The sequence below is a fragment of the Microtus oregoni genome, unplaced genomic scaffold (assembly GCF_018167655.1).
Source record: "Microtus oregoni isolate MIOR12 unplaced genomic scaffold, Mior012 000012F_ref0000307, whole genome shotgun sequence".
In the NCBI taxonomy this organism is placed as follows: domain Eukaryota; kingdom Metazoa; phylum Chordata; class Mammalia; order Rodentia; family Cricetidae; genus Microtus; species Microtus oregoni.
Genome location: NW_024543071.1, coordinates 38,209,184 through 38,222,369, shown reverse-complemented (window position 1 = coordinate 38,222,369; position 13,186 = coordinate 38,209,184).

The following is a 13,186-nucleotide window of genomic DNA, read 5'->3' as shown; positions in this document are numbered from 1 at the left end:
CCTATTTAAACACCCCAAGCGCATTATGGTAAATATGCTAAAAATTAAAGTCTATGGAAGAGCATGTTAAACCTTAAAGAGAAAAATGATTGAAAACTGTGTCCTCTGCTGGAATATTGGTGTCATGACAGTAGTGGCGAAACAACCCGAAAGGAATTTGCAGTCTAATTAAGGACCACTGGAAACCCACTTGCAAGACTTTGTTACGTTCAGGTCCATGAACTACAGGTCTTATTGCCTATTTAAACTTACCTCAATCACATACTTACTCTTGCAAATTATTTGTGAGGGCACTATAAAAGCAAGTAAAAAGTTTGCCTCTTAAAATCTTGAAAAGAAATCATGCGTGTTATATATACGTATGTGTGTACATGTAATTATATACAGATTATAGCTATCCTGCTATCTATAACTGAGAAATTCCTATTCATCTCAGAACTCAGCTCAAATCCATCTTTAAGCTTAGTCCTAACTCCCTGAAAGAGAATTTTTTTTTACTTCTCTGTGCTTTGCAAAGTAGACTTTGTGTGATTATGCCGCTCAACTAATTCATTTCTCTTTTGCTTTCAAATAACCTCAGAAACATTAAGGGAGGTGTGAAACAACATGTAAAAATATTCCTTGAAAATCTGAACTTCATGTGATGTCTTAGAGACTTGTAGTTTGCTGTGGCTCGATAGAGACCCCAAGAGCGTTGGCCTTGCCCCTGGGCTGGGCTCCATTACATACATGAAGAAACATAGCCCATCACATAATACAACTGTGCAAGTTCCCTCATGTAGGAAAGAGAAAAGGAAGAACCTCAGCTCTTTTTCTGGATTCCAACCGCTGTTTCCATTTCAGCTTAACCTTTAGCTTTTCACAGGATAGAAATAAGAGTGCAGTCCTTTGCTTCTAAAAACTCACCCATTTATATATGAATGTATTTATTCAATAAAGCTAAATCAGTGATATGTGTACAATTCTCAACAAAAAAATATATCAATGATTATACACTTTGACTAAGTGGGATTCTTTCCATGAATGCTGATTGGTTGGACATCTGTAAGTCAATCACATAACACAGAAAGTTGATAAAGTTGGCAAAAAAAAAGTACATGATCATTTCAATAAATACAGAAAGACAGCTGTGGAGGGGAAGATGACACACACCTGCAATCTTAGCCCTTAGGACATGGAGGCAAGAGGATCAAGAGTCCAAGGGTAACCTCAAAAACGTAGTAAGTTTAGTGCCAGCCTCGTCACATGAAACCATCTCTCAAAACAAAAAAATCAAGTCTAAACAACAAATCTTTTAAAAATAAGAAAAAAGAAGCACGGAGAAAATTTAATACTGTTGTATAATAAAAAAAATATTCAACCAACTAGAACTACAGGGGAGCTTTTAAAGCCTGATGTAACTTACAAACCATGTATGTATACTCCACAATGAAAGGCTAGATGGTTCCTCCGTGGATCATAAGATAAGTCACTTACCACTTCTGTTTGACTTCATATTTCAACATTTTTCTGGTTATAGAATTATGTAAGAAGGGGGCTGGAGAGATGGCTCAGTGGTTAAGAGCACTGGCTGCTCTTCCAAAGGTCCTGAGTTCAATTCCCAGCAACCACATGGTGGCTCACAACCATCTGTAATGAGGTCTGGTGCCCTCTTCTGGCCTGCAGACATACACACAGACAGAATATTGTATACATAATAAATAAATAAATATTTAAAAAAAAAGAATTATGTAAGAATTAGAAACAAAGAAACATTCAGATTGGAAAGATATAAATAAAATTACTTCCTTTACAGATGACATGATTTTGCGTATTAAAATTTCTAAGAAATATATCATCTCAGATTGCTCACTTCAGATGTGTCACAATCTCCTAAAACTAAGAAGCAATGTTCAAGAATACAGAATCAATGTGAAAAAGGCAGTTTTATTTCTATACATTAGTAAGGAAAATATGAAAGCAGAATTTAAAGAATCATTTTATTTATCATAGCACCAAGTGAATAAAATACACAGAAATAAACTCAGCAGAGGGAGTATAGAAATTGTTGAAAGAGGTTAAAAAAATCTATGCCGTGTTCATATATCAGAAGGCACAGCATTAAAATGGCAATGATTTCTGCTTGATTATGAACCACATGAAATCTCTATCACACCTTCACATGACCTTTTGTAAGAAAGCCTAAAATTTATGTAGAAGTTTAAGAAGTCAAAAATACACAAAGCAATCTTTGTAAAAGAGTAAATTTAGAGAACTTAGGCATCATGCTTTCTAAATTTACTGTAATTCAGAGATCAAGATGGTGTGGTCCCAACATAAAAGCAGACAGAAAGATCAGTGGAATAGAATGGACTCTGATATTTAAAGCCAATTGATTCTTTTTCAATACAGGGTTTCTCTGTGTAGCTCTCCTGGAACTAGCTCTTGTTGACCAGGCTGGCCTTGAACTCACGGAGATCCGCCTGCCTCTGCCTCCCCAGTGCTGGGATTAAAGGCGCACGCCACCATCACCCAGGACCAACTGACTCTTAATGGGGTGCGGAATGATTCAATAAAGGAAAGTCTCTTAAGCAAATGGCAGACACATGTGTGGAAGAATAAAGTCGAGCATCTACCTTATGCCCTATACAAAGCCTTACTAAAAATGGATTGCACAGCCAAGTGACAGTGCTAAAAGAATGAGTCTTTCTCCAAAAAGAAAAAACAGAAGTAAACACCAGTGACCTTGGATTAGGTAAGAAACAATTTCTTAAATATGATAGCAAAAATAGAAATTAATAAAAGAACAAAGAAAAGACTGTATTTCCACAAAATCAAGACTTTGGGGTTGAAGAGAAAGCTTAGTCAATAAAACACAGAACATTTGCTTGATTTCTAGCACCCATGAGGAAAAATTGACTGCTTGTAATCCCAACTCTGGGGAGGCAGAGACAAGAGGACCTCTGAGAGTTGCTGGTCAGTCGGTCCAGCCTGATCAGTGACGCTGGGGTTCAATGAGGGATTCTTTCTCCAAGCATAAGGTTGACTGCGAGTGGGGAAGATGCCTGACCCCAACCTCTGGCCTCCTCACACATAATCGCACACATGAACATGCACACACACATGCATAGACGCAAGAGCTTTTGTGCTTCAGAGAATACTATAGGAAATAGGAAGACAGTCCACCAAGTGAGCGATATTTGCAAATTATATATCACTAAAGATCACTTAAAATTCTAGATATCATCTGTACAAATGGTGACTCTGGGCCCTCAATAATTTTTAAGAGTGTTAAGAGATCCAAGGTTTGAAAGTCTGAAAACTCATTGCAAACTTTGCCAACTTTGCTGTTCACTGGAACCAACCTAGGAAGCGTGAAGAACCTCTTTCCCCGTGCCCCATGCCCTTAGATCTGATATAATTAGCCTGAAGCACAGCTGGGAGGATGGAGATTCATTTTTACAGCTTCCAGGTGAGCCTAATGAACAGCCACGGCAAAGGAATACTGCTTGTATTGACTTATCAATTTGTTGGTTATCTAGCTAAGCATGGCCATGGCCAACAAGATCAATCAGTTACTATTTCCTTGGTATGATCAAAGGCCATGAGCAAACTTGCAAAAGGAAGAGTTTATTTTGCTTTCAGTTCCAGAGAGAGAATTCATAAGAGAAGAGGAAACATGGCACCAGGTAGCCAGCCCAAGAAGCTGAAAGGTCACACCTCAACCATACACAGGAAGTGGAGGAAGCCAGCAGGAAGTGGATTAAGGCTCTCAAAGCTAAACCTCAGGGACTTTCTTCCTTCCACAAGTCTGTACCTCCTAAGGCTTCTATAACCTCCCCCAAATAGTGCTGGAGACCAAGTGTTCAAACACACAAGCCTGTAGGGCAGCAATTCTTGTTTAAACCACTACACTAAGTGTTGAGAACCCAGGTACAGACCATAACAGCAGGTGGGCAGAGAAGAGTCAGGAACAAACAGTGGAGTCACCAACTTAGTTCCCAGTGTGCAACTGGATGAGATGGGGATTTTAGCAGCTCCAACAATTACACACAAAAATATCTTCTTTTACCAATAATGTTGAGTTTATTCAGACACCACTATATACATTAAAATACCATGGGAAGGAAGATTTGAGCAGCTTTGGGGACAGAAAGTAAAAAGAATCTATCTTTACAGTGAACTCCAAAGAACCGGAATAAGATCAAAGAAGTCAGCAGGGACAAAATACCTGCAAACAATTGAATGGGAGGAATGTTGTTTATACCTCTTTTCTTTTTTTAATCTTATTTATTTATTTATTTTAGCTTTGGATCCTGTCCCGGAACTAACTCTTGTAGACTAGGCTGGCCTTGAACTCACAGAGACCCACCTGCCACCACCACCCAGCTATAGCCAACCTTTTGATATTGCAACAGGATGTTGTCACCTACAAGGTTCATGCTTGAGAACTGTAGTATCATGTTATACTGTGCTTAAGAGTACATACCACTCTGTAGAGAAACTAAGTTCAGTTCCCAGCACCCAATGTTGTCAGTCTTAACCACCTGTAGCTCTAGTTCCAGAGAATTTGATGCCTTCTTAATAGGCACTATACTCTCACACAAACAAACCCACACATGCATGTACACACATACACAGAATTGACAATATTTTTTTTAAATAATCATGCAGAAAACCTCATAGTGTTCACCAAGTGACAACTTTGTGTGGCCATATTCAAAGCTCTTTTGGGGTGTTAATGGTCCATGTGCAGCAGAATGTTTCAGCCTCACCTAGATGATCACAGCCTCAGCCCAGATCCAGATCTTTTGAAGGACTGAGCTAACATGCCCGGCAAACCTAGTCAACACTTCAGTTCCCATTAGCCTTTCACTTTATCTTGGTTCAGACCAGAATCATGATTTTTTACCAGAACAACACAGACACCCTCTTCATATTTTTTTTTCTTTTCTCTGTCTCAATTCCCTCACCTTTGTTTCTTGGGATGACTTCCCAGATAAACTTTCGACAGCCATGTTCTTTTCTCAGGCTGCCGTTCTCAGGAGAATCCTAACAGACACAAACACCGTGATAGACTTGATTTGCCTTGCACATTTACATGGTATTTTATTAAAAACAAGCTGAGTTTGCCAGTCATGCTGGCGCATGCGTCTAAGCCCAGCACTTGGGACACAGAAACAGGCTGAGCTCTGTGAGGTTGAGAACAGTCTGGTCTACATCTTGATAGGTCTAGGACAGCCAGAGATACACAGTGAGACCCTGTCTCAAACAAACAAATGACAAACAAGACCAAAACAAGACCCCCCCCCCCCACACACACAGACACACACAATTAAGCCAAGTAAACCAGGTAGCAATTTACCCAGAGTAAATTTAGGGACATGTCCAGACTTAAAGGGTTTTATTGTTGCTTTGCTTTTATGTTTCTGTAATTTCAACAGAATAAACTTAAGAATTCTGAAAAGCTTCACCAAAATCATGGACTGATGGAGGAAGGTCATTGGTTAAATAAAAAGAAACTGCTTGGCCCTCATTGGTTAGAAGATAGGTGGGAGGAGTAAACAGAACAGAACGCTGGGAGGAAGAGGAAGAGAGCTCAGACTCCACAGCTCTCCTCTCGGGAGCAGACGCCTCAGAGAGACGCCATGCTCCCAGCTCCCAGGCAGACGCACGCGATGAAGCTCCGACCCAGGATGGACATAGGCTAGAATCTTCCCGGTAAGCACACCTAGGGGCACTACACAGATGATTAGAAATGGGCTAAATTAATATGTGAGAATTAGCCTAGAAGAGGCTAGACAGAAATGGGCCAAGCAGTGATTAAATGAATACAGTTTGTGTGTTGTTATTTCGGGCATAAGCTAGCCAGGCAGCTGGGGTGCTGGGGACGCAGCCCCGCCGCCCTTATTACTACAATGGACACTACTAAATAGGGTTTGTGTTTGACCTCATGGGTGTTGGTCAGCAATTTTTAGATATGAGCTTTTCCACTCACACAGTTGGTATTCCAACCTGTCTCAGATGACAGTTGGTCAGGACTTCAAAGGCAGCTTTCCTGACAACCTGGCTCTTGGCTTTTTTTTTTTTGGCTGGTTTTGTTTTGGTTTTTTGAGGCAGGGTTTCTCTGTATAGCCTTGGCTGTCCTGGAACTCACTCTGTAGACCAGGCTGGCCTCATACTCACAGAGATTCTCCTGCCTTTGCTTCCCAAGTGCTGGTTTTAAAGGTATGCATTACCATCACCATGTTGGTGTTGGTCTTTTTGTTTGTTTTTGCTCTAACAACAACAGCAACAGAGAACAGGTTCTGTATATTTAGTGTAGAGATTTCTTAGTTCCTTCTTGGGGCCACAGTCACCTCTTCCTTTAACCTTTAGCTAGAGCATGACTATTCTCTTGCTGTCCTTGGCACCCTGGGTTTGAACTCTGGAAGGTCTGGAGAACAAGAAGGGTTTGAAGGGAGCTCTCAGCAGAGCTCATTGAGCTGTCTTGTTGACTCTGCTCTGAGAAGGCTGTGATGAATGAGAGCATTTGTGTGTTTCCCAACAGGCTTTCTCCAAAGGTTCACAAATGACAATCAGGTGTTAAGCATGTAAAATGTATTTTTCCCACAGACGCAGCTATTTCTAGGGTGATCAACTCTTAGTACAAAAATCCCATGTCCCCAAACACCCTCAGGCTTCAGAAACTAAGACAGGTTGTCACATCACACTAGATATTTCTGTTCCTAAGCCAGTTCTCAGGAGCCTAATAATCTTCGATATAGCTAAAAATTTACTCTGGGTCTCAGATAATTCCTGAGTCATGGAGATGACAAGATTAGATACTGGAGTGAGTGAGAACTTCCAAGTCAGCCAAGAGAAAGATGAGATGATAATATTTCACAGAGAACTTGCTGAGACAAGGGTAACTAAGGAAAGAAGTGTTTCATGGCAGGATGTCTTCCAAGGACAGCACTGAGCACAGGACCATCCTAAGAAAGGGGAAGAGATCAGGGGGACCCTCAGAAGAGATGAGAATTGGAGGGATGGCTCATATTTCTAGGCCATAGCCCACAAAAAGAGGAGTGTCTACCTCAGAAAGTACCAAGGGCCTTGTTATGTTGGATTGTGTGTGTGTGTGTGTGTGTGTGTGTGTGTGTGTGTGTGTGTGTGTGTGATGGTGAGGGTACTGTGCCTCACATCTGTCAGGCAAGTGCCGTGTCACAGAGCTGCACTCTGAGCCCCTTTATTGAGTTTTAAAGTGTTTTCTGTATGACCAGAAGATGTGAGATGCAGTTCTGTAGAGTAGGCAATGCACGCAGGCTCCGAGTGGCCACATGTATGCTTCATGCTTCTTCCAGGCCTATTGAGGCAGTAGGTGGAAAGTATTTATGTACTGACAGGCTTCTCCCTGCCCGTCTCAGCCTGCCATGAAGTCAATGGCATGGAGGTTCATATGCAGTTCCCATCCCTGGCTGTCTACGTTACTCATGCGTTCAGACTTCCGGCCATGGGTACCAGAGCAAAAGGTTCCCTTGACCATGGCAACAAGAACGCTTTCTGCCTCATCTCTTCCCCTCATCGCTCTGCCTTTTCAGACTCCAGTGTGATGAGGCCTTCACTTGACCTGAGGAGAAAAGTTTAACTGGAAGAGGGAGGGGATGGCAGGAGCGGGTTAGAGAGTAGGATTAGTGATAGATCATGAAAATGCAGATGAAACACTGGACAAGCTAGGAACAGGAAGACAAACCGAGACAGGAATTTTTTTTTTCAGGAACAATTTTGTTGTCTGGGACTCAGGAGGCAGAAACTAGAAGAACCTGTCTATGGCAGAGATAGATATTATAAAGTTTTTATTTTAACTCGGGCCCCATACCCAGTCCATCTGGCTCACTTCTAGGAATTCTCCAATCTACATGGTGTTTGGTGGGATGTGTTACCCACCTCTCACTAAGAAAACTCCCGATAAAACCCTCATTCTTCACTTCCATGACAGAAATGAAACCATGTGGTTCTTCATTTAGCACCATCATAATGAAACATCTGAGGCCGGGCAGCTTCCTGAAGGAAAGGAATTTCTTTAGCTTTCAGATCGGTAGGTGTAAGACCCACATCTCCCCATGGTCCTCTGGCCAGCAGAGTCCCAAGGTGGCCCTGAGGATCATACAGCAAGCATGTTGTATGCTCATGGTTCATGGGTGCATGCATGTGTGTCCTGGGTTCTCTTCTTCTGACAAAGCCACCAGTATTCATTCCTAGAGTATGAATGGCACAGTAATCCATTCTCTATTCTAACCTCTTCCTAAATGTCTCACCTCGAAACACTGAAGGTGAGATTAAGTTCCCACCTTCCTAATACCTCACAGTGGGTGGGAGTTAGATTTCCATTCCTGAAACGAACCATATCTGACCTATGATCCATGCTGGACAATCAGATGAGAAGCAAGGACACACTCCATGGAGCTGCAGCATCCAGAGGGCCCTGGCGCTCAGTTCTAACTGTGGTTACCAGAGATGTCGCCCGGCACTTGCTGTTCTCAGCCCGTTTTGACTGCGGTTACCCACAGTCAGACCACACGGGACCATGCTGTTATCTGATCATCGGGTTGTTCACTACCTTGATTTTTAAAGCAACGAGCCTTAAATTAGCCTGAGTTGTTTGCAAGAATACTCCTGAGTAGGTTAACACCCTCCCCCTCACCCTGTGTCAAAAATTGCACATTTCTACATGTTTTTAGGAAACCCAGATCTGTTTTTCGAAATCTTAAAACACAGGCAGGACCAGTTTTTGTTCCCCGGAGACAAATGCTTTCCAAGGACTATTACGACTTGAATTGTCACGGCGATTCCCATCAGGGTAATAGCATATTTGTCAAATTTTTCTCTGGGTGGGCAGAAAAAGAACTCCATGAATTAGAGATATGAAAACATTTTTATTGACCTAGTGATACAGTCATGTAAGGAAAACAAAGCGATTGGCATTGTTTTTTTTCAATTATTGTCACAGCAAGATGCCTCTAAAATGCGTCTAATTGGATCGAATGGCCCCGGTGATGAGTCCGCAGTATGGGCAGATCTGGCCATATACGCTAACGCTTGCAGAGACAAATCGGTTTCACACGCTTTGCTTAGTTTCTGAGCTTAGCACTGGGTTCTAGCCCAGCTGAACACAATGTTTAGAGATGCTCTCGTTTGCGTTCTGCCTATGAAATGCTTTCTTCCCGTTCTGCCTCGTTGCTGGCGTTATTTAGTCCGGTGGATGTGCCAGTCACGTCTCAGGTGGGAGGACCTTTGTTGCAGTCGTTACTGGGTGAATGGTTTGACCCTAAAGATGACGATACGTCACACTTGACCTAGAAAAGGGAACAGCGAGCTTTCAGGTGCAGTCTGCTTAGGGTCGGCAAAAGATGTTATTGGTCTCCCCGAGAACATGATCTCCGTGGCATTATGAGACAGTGAGTGTGCATGGATGATTATGTATTATCTGCTTTATTAACACTAACAGGATATTAATAATTTGCATAGTGTTGATAAGGAAGAGTTTCTATAGAATCATAAAGAGCAAAAATGTGGGCCGGCAAAGATGGCTCAGTGGTTAAAAGCATTTTTGTACCCCTGTATTAGGCAGCTTATGAGTAACTCTAACTCCATTTCCAAGAGATCCGATGCCCTCTTCTGGTCTCCATGGGCACCTGCACTCACGAGTGCCTACTCAAGACACGGATATCATGAAAAAGAATTTTTTTTAAAAGAAAATGTGTGTCAGTGTCAAACTGCAGAGACGCCCTCTCATTTTGGACCAGTCTGAGCCCACATCATAGCCACTCAGTGCAGGCAACTAGTCATTCCAACAGCAAGGAAACAGAGAAAGTAAAACTTATAGCAGTCCAGACAATCTTGAGGGAAGTATAAAGATCCTGCTGAAAAAGGGGTACTTTGAATTCACTGGAAAGAGAATTTCTTGGTTGCCTGGGTCAGATCTGGTCCCTAGTCACTAAGCAAAAAAGAATGCATTTTCTAGTGTGTGGTCCCATTAAGAACAGTAGCAGACACATAGGGAAGTAGTTGCAACGTTCATAGCGTCAAGTCATGAGTAAGATGAGGCTGGCTGCCCGTCCAGCAGGATTATGGCACTCCTGAAGACACTTTTAGGACCCGGCGTTAGAGAAGCCAACCCTGAGCATAGGGGCCGTGCCAGGGCAGCCCCAGGTGCTAGTAGAGCAAGGATTGGGAGACAGGCTCACAGGATTGGCAGGCCCTTAGAACTAATGAAAGGTGCGGGAGACAAAAATCCAGGCATGGGTGGCTTCGCCCTGAGACCCTTAGCCATATGACCACGGCTTTACTGAAGAGGCCGAGAAACCACATACTGTGGAGAAACCTTTGTCATAGGAAGTCGCTCTTCAGGAGCCTAGTGAAAGAGCACCGGGGAGTCTTCTCTCTTGGGGCATCTCTCTGGTGCCCTCTACTGGTAAAACTGAGCGTTACACTAGATGTCAAAGAAAGGCTCTGTCAAGGGCTTCGTGACCTCTTCACAGGTCACAAGACGCACGGGCGCATTGGAATCTAAGAAGCGGGAAGCTGATACTCCTACCACACTCTACTTATGGATGCCCTCATTTCAGTTATGTTTGGGATTGGAAAGAACTCTTCTCAGAACGGAGTACCTGTGACCAGTAGTTTTCCCAGGAGTCTGTAGGCCGATGGAGTTCAGCTGGATCTAATGCTATATCACCCGGAGTACTGACTATATAGAGGCTCAATTGGCCTACTCCGGAGACTCTGCAAATATGGCTCTTGTTGAGTACCTGGAAGGCAGGACTATGTAGTGGCATGCTTCCTTCCCTCCCTCCCTCCCTCCCTCCCTCCCCCCTCCCTCCCTCCCTCCTTCTCTCCCTCCCTCCCTCCTTCTCTCCCTCCCTCCTTCCCTCCCTCTCTCCCTCCCTCCCTTCCTCCCCCCCTTCTCTCTCTTCTCTTTTGCCTTCCTCCCTTCTCTACCCTGTCTCTCTTCCCTCAATATTTTTGCTCACTCTCTGTCTGGACCTACTCATATTTATGTGCCTTCCCGTATGTTCTGTCTACACAGCCTCTTCAATGATAGGCCTTTTCACCTAGACTTCTTAGATCATGACTTACGCCTTCCAAAAGCAGATGTTCCCAGGCTTTCTCAAAGGCATAGGCCCAGAATCAGCACATCACTTCTGCTGAACGCTATTGGCTGACGTGAGCCCCAGGTGTGACCCAGCTTTAGCGTGTTAGCTGACTACAAAGCAGACACACACACTGGGAGTGCAGCTAGGTTGGATGTGGTCTTTGAATGACAGGCTTAGCCATCTAGTTCTATAAAATGGAATTAATATTGCTTGATTTCCAATCATCACCATTTTCAAATAAGAACCACCTAGTCGTAAAGTTTTTATAAAGATTTAAAAAGACAGGAGGAACACTCCCACCTCTTCCCCTGCCCCCTGGGCCCTTGGACCGCAGTTTATTTCAACTGCGTCTATTCATGCCGTGGCCACTAGGTGGCACGCTGGTTAAACATTATCTTCACCTCCACAGATTACTGAAGAAAATGTCTTTTACAACCTTGAAGCAAGCACTGGTTTCACCCACTTTCAAATAATTTTTTTCCCTCTAGCCTCTGGCTCACATGGAATACTTCCCTTCAATTCAGTAAAGACTTTTCTAATAATTTATGTTGTCCTATAGCGAATGATTTAGGTTAAATGAATTTCCCATGGGTGAATGTAAGCAAGTAAAAGCTGAGCAACCATTTGGCACAGGAAAATTGGTAACAGACAGATATTTTTAACTCTATTTACATATCTATTTTCTGGAAATAAGGGAATTATCTTGAATGTCCAGAGCAGAGAGTTAATACTGTTTTCTTACCCAAAGGTTAAGCTGTGACCCGAGAGTGACCCCGTGATTGCCAGCTCCTTCTGTAGAGCCTTCTACCTAAGAATGAGTTTAGACAGTGAAGAACTATTTAACACATGAAATTCAAATGTCAATGTGTATGAGTTAGTTTTTCAGCCTGCTGTGCCCATTATTGCCTTCTGCCTTTGTACTGACGTTACAGAGCCGAGTTGCGGGCCGGGGACCCTCTGAGGTTCTCTCACTTCATCTACAGAACTCAAAGCATCTACTCTCTGCCTCATTAAAAGACAGTTTGCAGGTCTCCGAGCTAACCTGCAAACCTCGAGCAAATCTTGCTAACTGCCTACTAATGCCCTGCTAATGCCCCTCATGTGTTCTAGGGTCCTACCCAGTTGCTTAACTTCTTTTATCTGAGAAGTCGGTATGTCTTTTCCTTGGATTTTTGTGAAGATTAATTGAGTTGATACAATAACCCTCTGGACTGATGCTTTCCCCGTAGAATCAACACGCACCGTGTTTGCTATTGCTATGACTTCAGTCCTGGTTTTGCGTTTCATTTTAAAATATGCGTTTGTTTCAATAAGCAATGCATAAGATGACCACAAAATTTAGGCACTGCAAATGCAGAAGAGAAGGCTGTGCGGTGAAAATGGAATCCCCAGTTCCTGCAGAGGCAACTGCTTCAGACAACTGCAAGCAGTTCCGCGGGGGGCTAGCTCTCTGTGTGTGGGCTTGCAGGCTACAGCAATTAGGAAAATATTTTTTGTGCTTGTGTATATGATAAATTACCCAGAACTGAGCGATTAAGGTGAGAGGACACGAGAACCTTTAGTTCCTGAAAACTGTCATCAAATTCTCCCTCTCAGATTATTCCCTTGCTGCCTCAGTAGTAACAAATAAGGGCACCTGTTTCATGCAAATGTAAAATGGTGTGCGTGTGTGTGGCGGGGTACTGGGGATTAAAACTATAGCTTCATATATACTAGACAAATGCTTGATTACTGTGGTATATTGCAAGGTCACATGTGAGATTATTATTTTATGTGTTTGAAGAACTATAATTTAATTTCAATGGCTCTTATCTGTGGAATATTCCTTTACACTATGCATATGTTTCTGTGATTGGTTTAATAAAAATGCTGGCTGGCCAAAATCTGGACAGGATAAGGTTAGAGGGGAGAGCCTTAACAGAGAATGCTGGGAGGAAGAAGGGTGGAGTCAGAGGAGTCATGAGCAGAAACAGAGAGAAGCGAGATGGTCATGCCATACTGAGAAAAGGTACCAAACTACATGGCAAAGCATAGATAAGAAGTATGGGTCAACTTAAATATAAGAGTTAGCT